Below are 22,747 nucleotides of genomic sequence, written 5' to 3'. Positions count from 1 at the left end.
AAATGGCGAGAGACGAAGAAGAAAGGGTCCAAAGTCTGGGATTATTTCAAACTAAAGGAAACAACAACTCTGTAATGTTACAGTCCGTCCGCCATAAAACAAAACTTTTGTCGCCTACCGCAGCAGCACGACGGCGTCTGATCAGAAAGCAGCCCGTCTTTCATCAGGTCCACGCCGTGTAACGTAAATCATGATTGATTTTGAGTTGAAGGCAAAAGTAAGCTGCAATTCTCAGCTGTAAATGTATGCGTTTGTTTGTTGGGGCGCCAAGCAAAAGTACCACTGAGTACTCGATTACTAAAATCCTCATTAGCTGCAGCCCTAGCTACATCAGAGCCAAAGTAGTGCATTTTAAAATGAATTTAACCCTGATTAAAAAATGATCCGATCCGTGACTCAAAACCACGTCATGATCCGAACTGTGAGATTTGTGATCTGTAGTAAGCGTGATATGTTAATGGCAGTTCATGGTAGTTGGATCGGATGGAAGTTGAACCGCATTCCCACCACAAATGGACTAAACCGAAACCTTGTGTGGTCGTTCGGTCCTGTACCAGAGCTTTATTAAGAGCACACCAGGTTTTATTTTGCATGGACCGATAACGAGCTGGGACTGTTACTGAACGTAACACGGGAGTTGAAACAGGCTGGGATAGTCGCAGTGAACGTAGACCTGCACAGTACCAGTGTAGGCTGGAAGTGTTATTTGCACGGCACAGAATATTTTGTTAAAATGACCAAGTCAATAACTCTTGCATTAGCCTGGCAAGCTAACGGTCAGTAACGGGTGAAATGAAGCAAACCCCTGCTGAAGGTGAGCTCAAAGGCCCAAATGAATCAGGGATTTTGGAACATTTTGACCTTGTGTGACCCGTGGTCGTGTCTGAACACGGTTTCTGTTCTCCGTTTGAACCGTCAGCTTGGGGGGGAAAGTTCTAAGTTGACCAGGCAGATAAAATACTTTTAGTTTTGTTGAGAAAAGCTGCTGCTTCTTGCTGTATTTAGAAGTTACACGTCAAACGACTACTGGATTTGCTGCTTTGCTCCCCCTTTTTTTCTTCTTCAGTTTAATTCTTGGTCTGTCAAGAATAAAACACGAGTCGCTCCCTGATGGGAACCTGGCCGGCCCTGAAGAAGACTGTGTGCATTGTTTTTTTGTTTTTTTTAATCCTGCAACTACATCAATAAATGAATATTTTTTTTAAGCTGACTCTATTATCTGAACATAACATTGTCTCTTTTGGAGATATTACTTTGTAGAAGATGAAGCGTCAGTCTCGTCTGCAGTTTTTCTGCACCTTTTAGTATTTTCCACCACATTGCTGAGCAGAGTTGTGGGGCGGGGGGGGGGCTAATGGCCTGTGTCCAACATGCGGCTTCTCAACATGCTCCCTTCATTAATGGGGCCTGAGCGGGGGCTGTTGGCCCGGGGGGGGCAGCTTCTGCAGGAGAATCTGAATGAAGGATCAGGGTGGGGATAAGGTGTTTTAGCCTCGGGAGGCTCTTTTGTCCTCGCCGTCGGCCTCTTCGTATTCAGACCAGCTGTTATTAGGTGTCGGTGTGAGAAACCTCCCTCAGAAGGATTTGTGTTTCTAACTCTGACGGACGGCATGATGTTTCTCTCCTGAGGTAACAAAAGTCAGATTTATGCTTTTTATGTGTAGTTTTTTCATGAGGAAGCCTTAAACGATTGATTTATACGGTGTATTTTTTTTCTAAATGAGCACAAACGTATTCTGGGATATTCTGAGTTGAATTTAGTGTTTCAGCTGAATCCGCTGCATGTCACTGGTGTGTATTTCACACGGCTGCACAGAGAACGTAATAATGTCAGCTCTGCGTCCTGAAGTCCGACATTAAAAGTGATTTATGGAGTCTGAATAGGAAGTATTGTGGAATGTGGTATGCATTCTCGAGATATAGTCAAAGGAGGAATGTGAGTTTCGGAGCTTCTTCCATTTAAAAAGAATTCCCTTCATCAGCCTTGAAAGTTGCTTCGCTGTAACATGTAAGACACTGTAAAAACCACTATGGTCTGCTTTGTGCATTAAAGAAACTGAGAATGCCCAGGCTGCTATCCAGAGACGGGTGAGGAAGAAACACCAGGTTTTCATGTATGAGAGCTGCGTGACCGGCTGTGTGTCACTTCGTCGGGATCCGTAATTTGGCCACTAATGATCAGACTTTCTGTCCATTGGGACGACTTTTCTTTTAGGACTTGAAGGCAGATTCCTAGCTGAGGTGTCGGGGCATGGCAGCATTTTGTTTTTGGGAAGTGATTATAGTGTGTGAAGAGCGTGGTGTTGAATTTCCTCTGCAGATAAAACATTTTACTGAGTCGATTACACCGTCAAAATGCTAGTTGGTGGTGGAGGGTTTTATGTTCCACTGCGTTGAATTTCTTCTTCGTTGGTGTACTGTAGGCTGCTACAAACAGTGGTGACTGAAGCTGTTGGGTAATGGTGGAGTCGGAGTTGATCGATGCTGAACAGCAGTTACCTTTTTAGTAAAATTACTAAAATGTGTTGAAGGAGATGGGAGGGTGTGGATTTCACACAGAAGTATAAATTGGCCTTTAGGGTCTCCAGCTTGCTGGTGGCCATGTGAGGCTAAAGTTACGGCGCTTTCAGACCAAAAGCGAAGCGAGTAAATCTGCAGGCCGGCTGAGAGCCGCTAAACTTGGGGGAGAGAAGCCGGGAGCAGCGCTGCAACCATTGGACAAATAAACACCCGTAGTCGGTCGGATTCTGCTCTGACAACTACGCCGTTTATTCGCAGGAGGAGCTCGGAGCAAACTGCTTTTATTAAATTAGCTTTTTACTTTAGTTTTCGGGATTACAACGTTGATTTATCTTCACTGGAGCTTCTCAGCAGCTTCCGCGCACATCTGGTTCCACTGTTGTTGTCAATGACGTATAAGGATTTTCAACAGGCCAATTATAAAATGCAAAAAATTAAAACATTTATTGGCATTGTTCAAACATTAAGAATGCTGTGTACACATAAATGAATGTAATTTTTTCAAATTAAATGATTTTAGTGTTTTTTTTCAGCTACATAAACTGTTTGTGGCCTTACAAAATGTCATGTGGTGCGACCATAATTTATTTTAAAATTAATTAATCCTTAACATGCTTAACAGTTTTTACACGTTCTCAGTAATATAAAGGTTTTAGATGCAATGTATTTGCTATTCTTTTGGTTTTAGTAAATAATGATCTTATATTTTTTCTCTATAATGTCACAATCCCCTTCTTAAATGTAGTTTAATTGATTAATTTTCTCTGTAAATTGCATAAAACTGATTAAAATGTTTTAAAAATACAATTATGAAACTTACTGTATCAATAATTAATATTTCAGTCACAGGAAGGAGATATTTTATTTATTTTTAATAAAGTTATTTTTTGGTCGCACCACATGATGATTAGTCGCTCCAAATGACATGAACACTGCATATCATTAAAAATATACATTTAAAGAGAAACAAAAACTTCTAAACAAAGAATATATTTAAACCAGATATCATTATTAAAATTTAAAAGAATTTTCAAACATTTTTTGATGAAAATCTCATTACAAACATTTATTTTAGTGCAGTACACACTTACGGTTTTGTTTTGAACAAACATTTAACTTGACAATATATTTAATCTAATTTCATTAACTGCAATTATGTGTTTTCTCATTTATTGGGTGTGTCAGAGGTGTTACCCAATCAGCAGCCACATTTAAAAGACGGTGAAGTGCAGTGGCTGCCGTACGCAACAGGATGTTCAAGGCATTCAAGGATTGTTAGGACTAAAGTTGGCTTCAAACAGAAAATAACTAAATTTACTTGATTTCACAGGGGAATCGAACGCACAAGAGCAACATGTTGCTTCATGTAGTTTTCACTTTAAATTTTCTTTAAGACGCAACATTTTTTGCTTCTTTTAGTGCCTCCGCTCTTGCTGCAGGGTCAAAATTAACATGCTGTCCAGGGCGAGAAGTTTTTCTTTATTTGGGAGTGGCATCTGGTAAAACGGTTATAATTAATTAAATATTACTAATGTTGCATAGTTACCAAAGTGAAAGTACAAGTTCTTAATATTTTTGGGGGCATTTTTCTCATGATATTGTATAAAGACTAAAAATAATCCGATGCTTCTGAATTGTAAGAAAAAGTGTCAAATTGCAGAAAAATCTGTTCCAAATTATACTACAATAACAGTACTTCATATGTAAAAGTCATAAAAGGACAAAAACTTAATTGCCAGTCATGGAAACCCACTTCTCAGCGGTCGCACCACATGATATTTTCTAATTTAGTCAAAATTTACAGGCAGAGAATAGGCCACATAAACAAAACAAGCTAGCTTCCATGAAATTTATAATCAATACAAGTATTGGTAGAAATAAGTGAAGTGGCAACTACATACCAGCTGTTACAATTTTACATTTTTGCAGATTTGAGAGAGAGTTTAAAACCTACTTGCTGTTTCAATGGGTCCTTGGCAAATTGGTATATTATTCAACTTCCTGTCTTCTAATGGATTTCAACATTAAAGTGGTCGCAGCACATGTTTCATAAAATGGACTTCATCGGACAAAGTTTGCTTGTGTAAATACAGATGCTTTGCATCCTTGTAGGGGACTACAAAACACTTTGGAAATCATGCCAAATAGGGCCAAACACAATTTTGAATAGATTTTAAAGTAATTTCAAAGAAGTTTTCAGAACAGCAGACATGGCCGGACGGTCGCACCGCATGACATTTTGACACTTCAATTATCAGAAAAGTTACCAAAAGCTAATGTTTGCTGTTATGCTTTCAACGTAGCCCTGATGGATCCAAACTCCATTCAGAAAACAAACATTTTAGAAGTTGTTGTCCTGCTGACAGACCTGACAAAGCATGAATTCATTTGTTTAACAGATCTGCATCATATTGTAGTTATTTCAGCATCAGTTTAATCTGTTTACTTTGGGTTCATACAGCTGTAGTAATGGAGAGTTGTGTTTATTCACGTTATCGCGTTTAAAATCGCCTAATGGCGTGTGTGTGTGTGTGTGTGTGTGTGTGAACACTTGCATATTTACTCTGACGAGGAAAGCGTTGCGAGGAGAAAATGCGCGTTTGGTCTGAATGCCGCATAATTATCCATCTTAGTTTAGCATATTAGCATGCTAACACTTGCTAATTACTGTTTTACTAAACACAACACTCAGGTTAATGGGAATGTCGTCAACCAAACGTTTGACCTGATGGTGGCCCTATGTAAGGTCAGAGGATCGTCTTTATCACAATGCATCCTGTGTTGTAGTACTCGAGACCGGTCTCCGACATTGAGGAAGGCCATAACTTTAGGAATATCAATAAATACTTTTGCATTGTCTGATTTATTTGTTAACATCCTAACTTTGATTGGATGTAAAACTTATTTCTTCAAAAGCAACCAATAATTAAAATTTGTTATCATTAACGACCGTCCCCCCTCCCTGCGATGGTCGGCATTTAAAAGGAGAGATTAATAAAGATGCTTAAGTTGATTTCAGCTCTTAGTGTTTGTATGTGGGTTTTTAGTGGGAATGTGGATCTTTCAGATCAATTTGAGAAGCACCTCTGATCTCGTCCAGTGTGTCCTGTAATGTGGGGAACTGGTCTTGACTTGGTGTCGGTTTGGGCGGTCTTCACCACAACACTATCTGAACTGCTTTGCTACATTTCATTTGTAACCACAACTGTTTAAACCATCACTAGTTGACATAAATCATGGCTCCCTGAGGATGTTCCTCCACCCTGACTCCACCCTGACACAAATGCTGGAGTTAAAAATGATTTTGTCATTTATGCAAAGCAGCTTTGTTTACAGTGTTGTTTGTTTACAGATGTGGCATAAAAAGAACAGATTGTTCCTGACGGTTCTTTCGGATTGCATATAAATGTAATGTGTACTGTGATTATATTCCCATACGTATCTATTCCTCTGCTTGTCAGTTCTACTGGAGCTGAACTGTTCTCCCAGCATGCCTTTGTTGTCCCTTTTTGATTGACAGCTCAGGTCCTGACCGGGGCCCAGCGTGACAGCTGATGTTGGATTAGCTGATGACGATGTGGCCTTTGGTGGCGGCGCCTGTTTTGTTTCCTCTCTTAACTCGCTGATATGAACGCAGTTAGCAGTCTGTGTGGACTGATGTCCCTCACATGGTTTTGAATATTAATAACAGAGGAGGAGACAAACACAACCTGTGTTTTGTATTGATATGACAAAATCCTAGAAGATGTCATGAAACGCATTGATGCTCGTATTAACTGGTTCATGATGCTGTTTGTTGTAATCAGAATAAGTTGCTTCAGAAATAAAAGATGGGTTTTCTCTGTGTCAGAAAAGGAGCAATAAATGCATGTATACGTCCTAGTGACACAGGCCATTTTGCCACATGACATGTACATTTTCACCATGGTAGAATTTTGAGCACATTTAGGCCGTTTAAAATGCAATTCATTTGGGAAAATAATAAGAAATCTGCAAGCAGCGCTGGACGCGCACTGGCGCTGTGCAGGTGTTGGAGGTCATCAACACGGCTCATGAGGGTTTTTTTTTTCGTGCCTCAAAGGAGTTAAATACCACTTCCTGTGTCCCCTATGTTGGTTATTACACATTATGTGCCAGTACGTCACGTGTGGAACACATCGTGAAAATGTCTCACAGAGCTTAAGTCCTGTTGTCAGCAGGTGGTGCTATGACGGAAACTGAACACGGGCATGTAGAAGTGTTCAGCCCAATGGCTGTATGTAAAAGTGACAGAGCCTGCTAGAGGCTGCTGGAATAATGGCTGCCAACTTTAATAAACATTAATCATAGCGAGGCCAGATCAGAAAACAGTTTTTAAATGTTTTGAAAGGCACAGACAAATGATGTCTCCTTGCTCATAAGGGCATAAAATCAGAAATTAAAATCTGAGATTATGAATTTTGTATTTTATCATTTCATTCCAAGAACTAGTTGCAACCAAAGGCTTTTATTTTGAAGCAGCTCCAAGCGCACACGGTGTCTAATGCCCCTTTCAGACATGAAATTCTAACTGCGTCTTTCTGTTAAAGGGGTGGCTTTTTGTCTTTGCAGAGGTGGGTGGTTACGTAAATTGCGTCTTTATTCGTACATGACAGGGCGGTTATGGAAAGTGCCCCAACGGTGGCACGATTGTGTTCTCTCTGTTCTCTCAGGCAGCATCGGTGATGGATTTTAAAAGATATTTTGCCATCGAAGCCTGAAAGTATGACCAGTGGGCCGCCTCCTCCTCACTAGTCGATCCCCTGAGTCCAGTTTCAGAATTTGTTGATTTCTTTTTGCTCACCTTGTAAGGGGGAAATCATCTTAGACTGGTCTGACATAAGAAGAATCTCATCAACAACGTAGTTCCGGCTTATTAAAGTGACTTCATTTCCTTTGCGAACAAGAGGTGAAGGATGAGATTTGAATTCTCTTTTTACATTTGTGCTGCTGCAATCTTTTTGTCAATCAGACCACATTTACTTCAGACTTTCATGTAAAGTATGAGCAGGCTGTTTTGATATGAGGCAGACAAGTACAAATTTTTAACACATTTCCATTACTAGTTTTGGATTTCAAAGTCCATCTCTGTCTAATGAAATGGAGGATGGTTTGCTGTGTCCTGATATAATCCTCTATCTGCCTCCTTCCCTGCTCTCTTCTTCTTCTTCTTCTGTCCTGGGCTGTTTGTGGACAGGAAGCAGGCCTCAGGCTTCATCTTCACAGACTCCGTTAAACTTTGATGATCTCTCCAAAAAGCCACTCCGCTCGATCCCCTTTAAAGTCTGCCAAGAGGCCACAGAATCGCTTCATTTGTGTGTCTGTACACGTGACTGTGTCTCGCCCACCAATCAGAAGCCGTCCAGTCTCATTAAAAACCACCGACGATCAGACCTGTGAGACTTGTTGGGCGGTTTTACGTGTTTTGGCTCTACACGTGGGGCATAGTTCAGATCTGGGTTGAGCATTTTCAAGCCTGCTCTATACTATTTTTATTTTTTGTTTTAGATCAGTTTCCAGATTTTAATTTTGGAGAGCTGTGAAAAGCTCCTTTGAGAGATTTAATCCATCACAATAAGCACAAGGTGTTTTTTTAATTCCCGCAGCTCTTACAGAAAAATAAAAGCTTTTCAGCATCCAATTATCAAATCTGAGATGTCCTCAAATGCACCAACAGGCAGAGATTTGTTTTTAAAAGTCATCTCCTCTCACAACTGCAGCATCACATTATGATAATGTAACTTTGGCAAATTAAATTAACAGGAAACACGATGTTGACTCGGATGGGTCGTCTTTCTGCAGCAGAAGTTTTAAGTGTCTGCAAGCTACTGAAATGAACTGAAACCAGTTACTGCCCGGAAGGAAGGAAGGAAATCAATCTGAACGCTGCTGAGCAGAGATGTAACGTTTAGTTAAAAAAACAGCAGTATGTACAATTAAACATGAAATATCACAGGGTTGGAAACTCAAACGGATTGACTTTTAATGCTCAGACTAACAGTAAACTATTAAAATCTACATAGAAGTTATCATATTTCTGATGGTTTAAAATTAGGGCCGGGCGCGTTAATGCATTAATTAACGCTGACAATTATTTTATCTTAACGCAGTTTTTATTATTATTTTTGAAAGTGCGTTGCTCACTGGCTCTGAATACACATCCTGTCAAACCACGGGTCACGGGGGGGGGGGGCTGTTGGTCAGCCTGCAGCAGGGGGAGGCTTCGGCAGGATGCAGCATGTGGGAGAAGCAGATAAACAAAAGCAAGACAAGTGAACAAACGTCACAGCAGAGTGGACGGCTACACACTGCGTGCTGCATTAGTAAAACTCCAACTAATCAGCGAGGATCAATCTCTCTTCCAATGTTGTGTGCTGGGCGTCGCGTAAAAATAGTTCAAGACAGTTCAACTGTGGCGGCGGGCGTGTGCGGCTCACTCTAACAGGAACACCTGCTACTGAACAGACCGTTTCTGCTGCTCCTTCTGCTGATACCTGTTCAGAAAGAGAACCGATTTATATACGTCAACCTGTTGCTCAGTAGGTGCCTGTTACGATGTTCTGATCCTGGCTCTGGACTCTTGTTTACAAGAAATATTTTATTGCTGCTGTGTAAAGGGATTACTGCTGGTAAAAAGCACCTTTATAAGTGTTTGCAAACCACATGTTATTTAACTTTTGTGTGTATATAGCAGTACATTTAAATTAAGTGCGTAATCCACTTAACAATGAGTCATTAATTGTGTTTAGTTTTTTTAATCGTCGCCCAGCACTATTTAAAGAATCCTTTCAATATGTAATATTTGCAAATACAAGAAAAGGCTTTTATTTTCAATCATGAGCAGATTAAAATGGAGGTCCACCACTTCCAGCTTGTTCCAGAACATTCACCCACGTCTCACTGAGACACCTTTTCTGTTAAATATAAACTATTTCTGAGGTCCAGAATGAACTTTCATTGTCACGCCAACAAAACAAACTGATTGGTTGAATCGTGACCGATCACAAGTGCGCTTCTCAAAACCTTTAAGCCACTGAAATTTAAATATAGCTGTAATTTATACAGTTTTTAAAAACCAAACTAATGAATTACAGATGAGTGGCTCTGTCTTTTACCCTCTCTCCACTGAACCTGTGGGCGTGTTTGACAAACGGGGCACAGAGGAAAGACTCTCAACTGGTGCTGAGTCAGGCCGAAGAAGTGACAGGCAGAACTGAGGGAGAGAGAGGAGGAGGGGAAGCTGAGACTGTTGAATATTTCAGGAAGGTCGAGCTGCAGCTCTCTGTGGGTGTTCCTCCCTCGTTCGGCATCTTAAAAACCAAGAGGATGTTGGCGCCTAGAGTCATCTTCGCCGAAAAGATGTTTTTGGGAAATTGTTGTCTGACTTCCTGAATGGTTTCTCCGAATAACCTGAGCACAATGTTTTCATGCAGCGTATGTATATTGTGTGAATGTGCATGTGTGACTCGGCATTTGGACCGACAGCGTAATTAAATACTCGACAGGTTCATGGACTTCGTCACATTTGATCCCGAAACCGTATAAAAGTCAAATATTGGCATGAAACATCTCTGTTCACTGACGACTCCACCGGGGTCTAATATACCCAGAGATATTAAGAGGATAGATCTGCAGAATCTCTGGATTAGACACACACATCGCCTTTGGATTTGTGTCATCACATCACCCCTATGTTACAATTAGGGATGCACCGATCAAGCTTGTTCCTCTCTGGTACCGTTCAGGGTATCTGCTGATAGCATTTTTATAAATGACATAAGGCCTAAAAACCCCAATTTGTTTAAATGTCGTAAACAGAGAAACTGTAGTTAATGTGGATCCATAATGTCTAGCTTTGGGTATCGTTTGTTTCATCGATTCTGGTTCTTATTGAATCTCGATTCAGGTTCCTTCACCACAGATCTTGTCAGCGCTCAGTGACTTTCATCCTCTTCCTCCTCGCTCATCTTCCCCTTCATGGGAAGTGAAAGGAGTCTCTGTACTAGAGTAAGCGTTCCTTCAGATTCACGCCGCGTTTAAGTGAACGCTTCGTCATGTTGGAGCTGCTTCCTCTCTCGCACCCAACCTCCTTACTGCAGCTGTTGCAGTTTGCTGTGTCGTTCTCTTCTTTAGTGAAGCTAAGCCATCTTTGGAGCGTTTGCTGCGGTCCGCCACGGTCCAGGACTGGAAACGGAAGGACTCTCTTCTTCACGCTTTGTTGACGTAACAAATGAGGTGACCTTCGGTCGGCGTAGCAGCTGCTGGCAGATCAGAGACACTTTGATGGGCTGTAAGATGCTCACTGGAGTTCAGCCAGGAGCGGAGATCCTCGGTTCTTGGAATATTGGTAATGGTTCTCGATACCCAACCCTTACGTTGTGGCAGATAACTGATGTGGTTAATAAGGTGATCCCGACCCTGCTGATACTGATCTAGTGTATCCTATGTGTGCATCCCCTGGGCACAGCGCTAATATGTCTGAATTTTAGTCTGCTGTGTCTTCTACAGACCAGCCTACTGAGTCTCTAAGTTATTTAAACATGTACTTCTATGTTAGAGAAACCAGGTTTCTTGACTACAGAACATTTCAGAACTACTTGAGTCCATTTAAAGCTCTGACTGCTCAAACGCACGTACACGAGGATGCACTCTGCTGGTGAACTAAACTTTCTCTTTAGAAAGCCTTTTCCTTCCTCCCTCAGTCAACTGGCACCACCAGCGTACTCCTGTTGTTTTAATAGCTCGCTGTGTGGGGTGTGACTCAGCTCGTCAGTGTGTGAGCACACCTCTCTACCTTTGTGTGTCACGATGAGAGGCGTGCACAGCCAGGGAAGGCCTGTTTGTCTCTCCGTACGGCCGCTGAAGCTTCCTCATCATCTGCATCGTGCCGACGGAGGGAAGGCGCCGTCGTCTCGATCTGAAAGCATCTTAGCAGCTAATGAACCCGACTGCTCAGTTACAGCTAACGTGATCGGCCTGCTGGTAGCGGAGGAGAGAAGGGAGGAGCAGCATGAATGAGAGAAAAAGCAAGATATGGTTTTATATGTCTGTGAAAATTGGAAATGTACTGAACATGAGCTGTTAATCTTGTTCTGAAATAATGCGGTAGCCAACGCTCCTGAACTCAGCAGCCTGAGTGAAATGGACTTGGGCTGCTGGAGAATAAATCACAATTTATCCTGGGAGGGATTTATAATGTGTCCTCCACCCTTTAGGTACGTACTAACAGGAAACAACAACAGGAACAATACCAGCTAAATAAAATGCAAAAACATACGGACAGTATGAATCAGAAGAAGATTCCAGGTGCCTCCAAACACTAGTAAGATTTGGACTCGAACTTCATTCAGCCCTAGAAGTATTTCAGAAAAAGGTTTGTTTTGTTGGGAGAAAAATGAGCCCTGATACCAAAGGCGTCACTTTGTGTTGAAAACTGGTGGAGACATCGGGGCTCAGATAGGCGATATTAGGTTCACGAGAACGAGACGAAAAGATTCTTAAACACTGTTTTAAAGATATCCTCCATGCTTAGATATATGAGCGGGGGGGCGGTGTTTCTGCACCAATTTATGGTGGAAATGTTTTCTTATGTAAAAGGAAACACAAAATTCAGGTCACATTTCAAAATATATAAATATAATAGCAACCAAGTCAGTGCAGCTCTGTCATTCTGTGTTGCTTTCAGATCCGTTTCTCCTGTAGATCAACTTTTCTCATCTCACAAAAGTGAGTACACCCCTCACATTTTTGTAAATATCTGTATCTTTTCATGTGACAACACTGAAGAAATGACAGTGAGTGTACAGCTTGTATAACAGTGGAAATTAGCTGTCATTAATGTCTAAACCGCTGGCAAGAAAAGTGAGGACACCCCTAAGTGAAAATGTCCAAATGTGTTATTTTGAGGGGAAGGCAAATTTACATTGTGCAGTGTGATGGAACTGCACATTTTGGAGTGGCCTTTTATCGTGGCCAGCCTAAGGCCTTTTATCGTGGCCAGCCTAAGGCACACCATGCTGTCTGATCAGCATCTTGATATGCTCACACCTGTGAGGTGGATCTCAGCAAAGAAGTGCTCACTAACACGGATTCTGACAGATTTGTGAACAATATTTGAGAGAAACAGGCCTTTTGTGCACATAGAGAAAGTCTTAGATCTTTGAGTTCAGCTCATGATGAATGGGGGCAAAAACAAAAGTGTTGCCTTTATAATTTTGTTCAGTGTAAAAACAGAGAGGAAAAAGCAGCAGATTTTCACATTTGACACTTTTCCTCATTTAGTGAAACCCTTTTATTTTCCATTATCAAAGTATATTTTCTGTAGATCAACTAAACCATTTACTGACTAATCAGTTCGGTACTAAAGTGACTTTTGGGTTGTTGGAACATTTTGTTCTCGTGTGTTTGCCTCTTTGTTGTATGTAAGCGACTTCCTGTTCTGAGGAGCTATAAGTTTACTTTACCTTAACCTGCCTGACGAGGTTAATCTGTGTGTAAACATCAGAGCGGGTTGTGTGTTCAGCCTGCGTACACGTTGGGGGTGTGTGCGTCAGGTTTCACCTCCACACTGATGTGTGACCGTAACACCACCGTGTGACATGTCTGCTTAAAGTGTGTCTGTAATCAGCAGGACATTTCTCTTCACCTGACATGGTTTCACTTTGTCCTTGAGGAAACAAAGACAAGAATGTGTCCGATAAACGCACAACCTTCCAGGAATGAGCCGCTCTTAACGGTGCCTGGGAGGGAAAAAAGAGAGCGGTTTAAATTCCTTCAATAGTTTAATGCTTGCATGGTGAAAGTTATTCACCAAGGAGAATTGACCACAGACTTTTTGGGTTATTTAAAATGTGTTTTTACATTGTCTGTCTATAACTAGTCCAGCCAACCTTAACAAGTGTAGCAGAACCTCTAAAAATGACTAAATATGCACCGTTTTGACGTTTTTGTTCTTTCAAATGAGAGCTATTGTTTTTGTGGAGTCAGGACTGTTGCATTCAGAGATCATTCTGTTTACACATTAAAAATCAGATCTGTGTCACATTTGAGGGTGAGAGAACGTTGCTTTCCTCCGCTGTGTTCTGGCACCGGAGGACCAGATGTGCGGCGCATCTGTCTCGTTATAAGTCTGGCAGATTTGCCGAGGTTTTACGGGGCCACAGTGGACTGGGAAGCAGCACTTGGGCCGGCGTTGGCACCGGAATCAGACAGGTGATCTTGGCTCGGTTATTTCACGTCATGAATTTGGCACGACGTGGCTGCTGTTGGGCTGAACCGCTGTGGCCTACTGGCTTTTGTAAAATCTTATTTATCCTTACTTTATACAGGAAGTCTGGTGTGATGCAGAAGCTGAGTTAAAAGTAGACTGAATATACACAGGAACACTTTGCAGAACTACATCACACTAAAAATAAAATGTTAAAGTCGAGCATGAAAAACCAAAACCGTACGCTTTTAAAACCATAGATAATACTGGAGGAGGAAGATGCTGCCATCTTTTGCCAAGGTCAGATTAAACCTTGCTGGAGCATTTTACTCTTTAAACTTGCATTCACACAAGCTCACACATACACCCACGTGTGAAGAAGCCCACAGTGAGCTGGGCGTGACAGGAAACGGCAGCGCTCTCGAGTTCCCTCTGTTAGCATGAATGGAGTCAATGACATGAAAATAACCAACCGGGTCTGGGCTCAGCCTCGGTTTCTGTGTCCTGGGTGTAGCGGCGATGTAGCTGGGATATCTGAGAGTGGAGTAATGAAGCGTGGAGGGATGCTATGATAACCTCATTATTCTCCCCCGCTCGCTCCAAAATACTCTGCCAACTCCACCGGCTACTGAAGCAGCAGAGAGCGAGTCGATGGGTTAATTGTGCATGCAGAGTGGATATCTGAGAGAGAGAGAGAGAGAGAGAGAGAGTTGACCAGCTCTTTGTGGTTAAGTCTAAGCCGCTGTTACCCTGGTTGTTTCGGTTTTTGGTAGAAAATGGGATTATAAAATTTTGCCAAGAATCCCAAACACCCTGTATGACACACTTTCTATCTGTGGAGACATTTTCTGATCTGTCCCCATCACCAGAGGAGCCTCTCTTACTCTGAACTGTGTCGTCTGACAGCAGATTTATTCCACTGAGCCTCACCTCAAAAAAGAAAAGGAGGATCCACCCTTAGCTGCCCCCTTCCCCCTCTTTCATTGCTGTATGCTAAGCAGGAGAAGAAGTGTGGTTGAAGCTTTTAACCCCTCTCGACGCCCCCCCCCCTCTCTGCACTCCCCCACCTCCAACCAAAGCTAGAATCCCTCCCGGAGTCCCCAAACTCATCTAAAAATCTTTCTTATCTCAGCTCCTCCCTGTCAGTTTTTCACCCTGCAGCAGAGTCCTCGGCTGTTTCTGCTGTACTTTCACACCAAACATGTAGCCGCAGTTTGTTAGTCCAGGTGAGCGAGACAGAGATGCCAGGTAAATTCTAGCTGTGCGTATTCTGAGGAGAGAGGAGGTAACCTGATGGGACTCTGGATGAGGACCCTGCGGTGAAAGGCCTGATGGGGCGGGGGATGCGCCTCCTTTTGAAAGGACACCTCCTACAGTGGTGTGATCTTTGGAGGACTCAGATTCATCCCTGTTCACAAAGAGGTGCGTTGGTCAAGAGAAACACACGTGACCTCCATGGATGTGTTTGTGGGTTTTTTTTAGAAAGAACTTTTGAGGAGGACGCAGCGCAGATCACCTTTCAAACCACAACAGATGACCAACAAAGGATCCGGGAAACAATCTCTTTCCATCTACTTTTTCATTATGGTCAGTCACGGTCCATCTATCTCTGTCGCTGTATTTCTTGTGTTGCGGAGCTGTCTGAAATACTGTAGAACCTACACAGGCAGCAGGTGAACGAGCATGTGGCGTCTGTGCAGGCAGCCGTGTTCACACTCGTGCAGTGAAGCGTCCTCCATTACGGTGTCAGTAACATCAGGAGTTTCACATTTTATTTCTAGGGATGCACCGAATGTTCGGCCACTGAAATTAATTGGCCAAAAATAGCACTTTCGGGCCGATTGCATTTTACAGAACAATTACGTTGCCATGTCGACAGTGTGGAAGCATTTTAAAGTGTTGTTTGCAGACGCTGTTCTGCTGAACTGTCTCCCAGCACATCTGTGGCTGACTTCTTAGAAAAGAACCGCTTTGAGTGTTTCTGTCTCTCGTCTGTGAGAAGGAGATTAAGATAGCTGCACCTACATTTGGAGTGCACACGTATTCCAGCCTTTACGGTAAGTGAAGCGGCCCAGAGCGAGTGTCCATTTACTTTTTAATGGACACATGTAATTTACTTTACCGGACCCTCTCGGGCCTCGGACCCCCCCACAACAGTCTCTCCACATCCTGTGGAAACACTGAGGGTAAAAAAGCTCATTCTGACTGTTTAATTTATGCAGTGGTTAAAAAAATAGGGTAAAAATGTGAATGTACATATTTCGGTTTCGGCTTCAGCCAAGAATTTTCATCTGGGTGCATCCCTATTTATTTCCCTGACCACATTGTGTTTGTGTGATTTCAGCGGTTGCATTCAGCTAACGCATGACGTGTCCTTCAGGGTCTGTTTGGATTATTACAGATGATAAAAAATCTGCAGGTAATTCACCACAACGTTGGAAGTTTCCACCTAAAGGTTGTACCTCCATAGTTCTGTCTTTCTTGGAGTCCTAAATTCTTGTTTTTTGAAAATATCTGAAAACCAGTACTTGGGTCATATCAACTTAGTTTGAGATGCTTTTTATAAAAGCTTCTTGATTCTACTGCAGCAGCTGATTTTACTTTCTTCTTTCAAGACACACATTTCTGGAAACGCATAAAACTGCACTGGAAATTACTTTAAAAAGTGCACAGCGGCTAGTGTCAGTCACCCAGTGCATTGTGGGATGCTGAGAACCACAGGCTTTATCTTACAAATTGAGGCGAAAGAGGGACTGCGTTTCTCAGCCTTAGCAAACCTTCACTTCGCTGTAAATGAGACTCAACACAGCCAGCTGAACCTTCATCCTCATCATCTCTGTCTTTGAGGGCATTTTGCTTTAATAAGCAGCCTGTTGGTCTGCAAAGAGCCGAGCAGAGCTAAATGAAGTCTGGACTGATGTTGAAGGCAATATAAGTTACTGATGGTATTAGCTTTAATGCTAATTTGCAGCATTACCAACAACTGCAGTTGGCCGTCTTTCCGTTCGTTTGGGCTCGTCACTGTTCTGTCTGCTCTTCATGACGTACTCTATTCTTTTAGAACCTTTTCAAACGGCTGCACCTGCAGTCTGATCCCAGACGGTTCGTCCTCTTCGGCGCTCTGTCATTTCTGTCATGTTGCTTTGAAAAGTCGCACATCACAGTGCTGACTGCCGGACCTCCTCCGCAGCTACAAACAGCTGCCGGTTGGCTCGCAGGCCGGTGCGACTCGCTGTTGTGTTTTGTGGTGCTGATTTCTTCAACGTTTGTCACCGCTTTTGTCTGAGACTTCATGTGTTCACGCCTGAAGTCTAAGTGACACGCTGCAGTGACGGTTGTGGCTCCTCGTTAGATGTGATATGAAAGCGTTTTTGATAATCAGCAGAGTGTTTATCTGTCAGAGCTTGTTCCTGTTGGACTGCACCGTGATGGGAAATACACCTTTTTAGATTGTTTTTTATTTCATGTTAGCTGCACACTAATTATTGTACAGAGCAATCTGAGGAAAAACGTAACACTAATTACATTATAGCACTCAAGTACTGTACTTAAATAGAATTTGAGCTACTCCACCACATCTCAGAGGGAGATATTGTACTTTTTACATCACTACATTTATCTGTCACCTTTAGTAGTTTATCAAGTATGATTGGTAGTTTAATTTATAACAAAACAGTGTATACAAGTACAGCTGAAACGATTAGTCGGCTAAATTAATTAGCAGCTATTTTGATGAAGTAAATTTTCCAGCTTCACAAATGTGAAGAGCTGCTGCTTTTTCCTTTTTTTAATTATTTGAATGTTTATTAAGAACGTTGAGGTTTGGACTGTTGGTGGGACAAAAAGCATTATGAAGGCGTCAACAATGAAAATCAGATGATTTCATAATGAAAATAATTATTCGTTGCAGTCGATACAAAATAGTTCAGAATGAGCTCCAGCTCGACAACTAGAGCTGGAAATTCCTGCTTTTACATGAATGCACAAGGAATAATAATCAGTAAACAGTAATAGGGGACATTTTTCTGCATTGAGTACTTTGAAGTACATTTTCCTGATTTATACTGACAACATTTTCCAAGCAGTACATTTACTTGTAACACCGTTTCTTACAGTGTGATATTGGTACAAAAGGATCTGGACCACTGTTTGACCAAAACACCGCTTACTAGGATGCAGAAAATTCAGACTTCAGAATCTCACAGTAATATCACAGCGGCAGTAAGCGATAGACTTATTCTCACTTCTTTGTTTCAGTTTTAGTCCGACGGAGACGGGCCGCCGGGTTTAATGGTCTTCCTGTAGATCCTGCCGCTCTGCTGTCTTTGTCCTGCACACGCTCTCATGTAAAGAGAAGACTAGACTCTGTCAAGGTTTCTTAAATCCTCTACTCCGGGTTTCTCCTGTACATCGTTAACAAATCGGTTTGCTGGAGAAGCCAGATGGTAACCTGTGCAAATGCCCTGACACACTTTGGAGAAGAGATCCTTTGCAGGCACGAGGACACTTTCCTGGGTCCGTCATGCACATCTGTACGTTTTAGAAAACCTTCAAGGAGCCAATGTAAGCGTACATATGGTTCATATTAATCGATCCATCAGAAAATCTGTCAAACTCTTAAAACTCTTAACATGATAAAGAAAAGCAGAAATCACTTCACAGCTTGAAGAAGAATGGAACAATCAGATTAGTGAAGTGCGTGTAAATGAGTCTGAAATCTCCCCTGATCCTGTTTTACTGCCAGCTAAAGACAGAAAGAAAATTACCCGCTCTCACGCTGAGCAGGGCTGATTCAGGGGCGGATGGCCACCTCCTCCCCCAGGTCGTATTGAGCAGCTTTAATGGCTGCTGTTGTTTCACACTACGAGCCAATCTGGCTGTGCTCCTGGAGCCATCAGAGGACCGTTAGCACACAAACAACAGCAGCACTCCCGCTATCAGCTGCAGTAAAAACAGCCCGGACCTCCCGCGGTTCAGGATGACTCCAGCCCCCCCCCCGCGCTCTCCTTGATGTGGATGCAGATTAGACTGCCGGCATGCGCGGTGAGGGTTTGTCACAGGCTCCGGGCTCAGATTGGCCTCCGGGGCAGGATTTCGCAGGGCTTTCTGACAGGCGTCATGTCGCCTCCCTCTGTTCTGTACGGCTGCAGAGGCGAGCTGCCATCTGGACGCAGCGAGCGAGCGTCGGGCAGGACAAAATAAAGACGAGACTGTTTTTGCCGAGGGTTTTCTTTCCCCCTCCATTCTTCGCTCCTTCATCTGCTTCGCTGTCCCCCTCCAGAGTCTTACGACAGTGTTACCTTCCCAAAAGTCAACTCTAATGAGCCCGGCCTGCAGACTTGGAAGCATTTACTCAACATTTGTTACAGAGACGATCAGTGATGTTCTTGTCTCAGTAAGTCTGACACACAAGTGATCCAGTCCAGCTCATTAAAGCTTTTCCGTTTGCTGCTCTGAATACTTGATCATTTATTTATTGTGAAACCAGACAAACCTAAAATCTTCAGTGGTGTTGGCTGATCCGGTCAGATCCAGTTCATCTCAGAGGTGTTGGATGGGGTTGAGGTCTGGGCTCTGTGCAGACCAGTGAAACTGGGGAAAGCATTTCTGTACGGAGCTGCTTTGTGCACGGGGGCATCGTCATGCTGGAACAGAAACGAGACAAAGATATAAAAAAAAAACACTTTTAAAGCTGATGCTTTAAGATTTCCCTTCATCATCTTTATAACTTTATAATCGTGGTCGACAGATTGTCACACTGAGCATTCACTAAACTTGGACTTGATTCTTTGTATTTAGGTTTAAACCTAAATACTCACGTAGCCGCCGTGATGTCCCCCGTTGGTTTGTGGACCATTTTGAAGCCTCAAGTTTGGCATTTTAGCCGTCACCATATTGGTTTTTTGGACGTAATTCGCGTTAACTGATATTTACCGGGATGCTAATTTTGGCTAGCAAAAAACTGCATTTAAACAAAATGTAATTACCCGTCCTAAAGCCCCCCCTGCTTCCTGGTCTCTGTTCCTCTAAATGGGACCATAATTTACTAAATGAACATCATGCTGTGTTGAAGAAGACTTGAAACTAGTGACTGAGACCATAAACTCATCAGGAAAGTGTTTACTGAGGGAATAAATCAGCTGACAAGTAGAAACATTTTCTCAGAGACTTTTATACAATCACACTTCTTTCTGCAGCTGCTGGAGTCGCCCCCTGCTGGCTGCTGGAGAGGACGCAGGTTTAAACCCTTCTGTAATTATGCTTATTTACACCTTTTATGTCACTATTCAGCCCCTGTACGCAGTCTACAACTCAATTACCAAAGATCAGTCTTGTACTGTAATTAGAAAGTGGCTAGAGTAACACAAAAAACCACGCATGGCGGATTACAATGCTCTGAAACTGGATTTTAACCTCGGGGAACGTGATCACGGCTACAGTTATTTTATATTTTGTCAGTAGAAATACACCTTTTCACTTATAAAGTTATCCACCACGTCTGCTCATATATGATGGATTATGTTGCAGCTCCGGCCTCCACACCAGGACCTCTGTCTTTGTCAACACAGTCTCATGACTGTGAATGAGGAGGCTGCGTGTTTGTGCTAATGATGGTCTGAACACGGCCGGAGGCAGCTTGGAATTATTCCTGAAGAAGATTGTTTTGCTCCTTCCAGTCCTGATGCTAAGCTAAATACATCACAGATATTCTGTTATGAACACTAACAGCTGAAACTAATATTATTCTTCTCACCTGACAGTGAAACACCTTTTCTTTTGTTTTAACGGTAGGTTTGGGCATCGTTTCAATTTTATCGGGTTCCTTCACCACAGATCTTGTCAGCACTCTGTGACCCTCTTCCTCCTCGCTCCTCCTCCCCTTCATGTCTCTAAAGTGAGGAGTCTCTGTCCTAGAGGGACGTCTCTGGGACTCGTCTCATCTGTAGCCATCGTTGGTTTCCCTTCAGTATAAAAGGTGAACATCAGCTCACCTGTGTTTAGAATCCAAACACAAATCCCAGTTCTCGGAAATTTGGTACCGATTCCAACTCCGTTTCTCGATACCCAACCCCAGTAAACGGTCGCTGGGCCTTGGTGGACGAAGGTTTTTGGTCACCTCTGTTTTTTTTAAACAGATTGCCGTCTGCCGTGTTTGATTGACGGGTGAAACAGGATGCAGAAATACAGCATTGAGAGCTAACGATGGCAACAAAAACAAATTTAGGAAAAAGATCTTGTGATCTAACTTTAATGATGACAGTCGAGTAGAGAGTTCGCTGCCATTTGACAGTTCGATTGATCCTCTGTTGCTTTTGTTCACACGGCTCATCAGAAATCCATCTTCCTCTCTTTCTCGTTTTTTATTTGATATCTTGTATATTTATCATCTGATCAGTAATCTCCCCCCGGCCCTGTCGTCTGTCTTCTCATACCTATTTTTATATTTATTTACAGACTGGATTTTCTCCCGAGGTTCCTGTTGGCGTCGTTGACTGCGACTGAGCATCTTCTCCCGTCAGTTTTCCCCACACTGAGATCAACATCTACCAATCTGGTGAGGAACAAATGCCTTTTCTTTCTTCTTATTTTTTGCTTCAAATGTGACACCTTTTCCTCTTCACTCCTTTTGTCTTCCCGCTCAGTGAATGTGTGGGAGTGTGTTACCGTCGGGGAGGAGAAATGACTGCATGTGAAGTGTAAAACTGGTCGAAAGACCATAACGGGTATCAGTTTGTTTCTGAGAAATCTGCACAGGAGGAACACGTTCGGAAACACATGCAGAAAATCCCTGGATTTATTGTTTTGGCTTTTTTGCAGTTTATTTCCTTGCATTAACTTTGACACAAGGAAGTATAACGTGGCATTTCAGTGCCGCAGCTTCAGTTTTCAACATGTTAGAAAACACCTGGTTGAACACAAAGGTCATCTGATAATTAAGGTTGTTTTATTCTGTGCTTTTTTTTTTTTTTTTCTTCTGCTTGAGGAGAAACAGAAGCTGCAGTGGAAATGATTAATGTGCACTCGCAGCGTTGTGGGAACTAATTTAGCACAGCAGTGTGGAGTCTCTACAGAGGAGTAAGCTCTCTAAAGAAATATAGGTAGATCAATACTGCAGTACATGTCGTTTTTTGTAAAGTACATGTTCTCAAAGAATACGACTTATAATTAATGACGTGTGTTATTCACACTCTCTGCTGTCAATCGGCTCTTAAATTAACTTAAATTTTAGCATTTTATGAACATTGCCTCTCTTCTGTGGAGGTACTCTCAGATCTGATCAGTGAAAAGTATCATTAGCAGTTCTGGTATCGCTGAAATGTGTCCTGGTGTCACAATCAAAATGTCTGCTCTGAGCCATCACTCACGTGCATGTGGTTAAAAAGGTTTCAGTGTTTGACAGGTTTAATAGAGACGTGTAAGCAATGTTATGTCCACAATTCAGGGGTATTTGGACTTTGGTTTGATTTTTATATATGAGTATTATATTTTGTGTGAATATGTTTCCCATGAAGCACAGATCCTGGATTCCTTAATCACATCAGGTCCCTGGTTGTTCTTAGATGACTTGTTAAAATGAGATTATTGTGCAGTGTTGGCGTGCTTTTTGTTTTCTCCTGGGGAAACTGCTCGTGAGTCTGTCGTGTCGTCCTGTATGAACACTCATTCGCTGCGTAGGAGAAACAGAAGCGTGGCGGCTGTGTGCCCCTTCAGAGGTGGGAAGCCAAGCAGATGGTCTTCATCCCGAAGTCTTTTCTCTTGTTAAACTAATGCACATTGAAAACACTTCCAGTAAAGCAGTTTCATCTTTGTGGCACTTGTCTTCGTACGTTTTTGAGTGCGGTGTAATGGACTCATTACTGCCCCCTGAAGCTGGAGTGCAGATAACACCCACTGTGGCAAAGTTTCAGTTTTTTATTTTATTTTATTTTTTGAGTATCAGACACTTGGAGGAGACACGCCACTCAATCACATCCTCAATACAACTGTATAGGGAAAGCCCGT

The 22,747-nt window shown here is 42.4% G+C and overlaps 1 protein-coding gene across 1 annotated transcript in view; it reads left to right on the top strand.

The window, feature by feature from the left end:
• The window catches only part of large2 (LARGE xylosyl- and glucuronyltransferase 2), a 97,199-nt gene that overhangs the window by 15,400 nt on the left and 59,052 nt on the right, over positions 1-22,747 (top strand). The window contains exon 2 of the mRNA XM_038700965.1: positions 21,200-21,299. The gene's annotated coding sequence lies outside the window, so the exon portion shown is untranslated. The remainder of the gene's footprint in view (positions 1-21,199; positions 21,300-22,747) is intronic.

This window comes from Micropterus salmoides, unplaced genomic scaffold (assembly GCF_014851395.1).
Source record: "Micropterus salmoides isolate LMB-PRFRI ecotype aquatic unplaced genomic scaffold, ASM1485139v1 Ms_hic_scaffold_6, whole genome shotgun sequence".
In the NCBI taxonomy this organism is placed as follows: Eukaryota; Metazoa; Chordata; class Actinopteri; order Centrarchiformes; family Centrarchidae; genus Micropterus; species Micropterus salmoides.
This window is presented reverse-complemented; position numbering and strand designations above follow the sequence as displayed.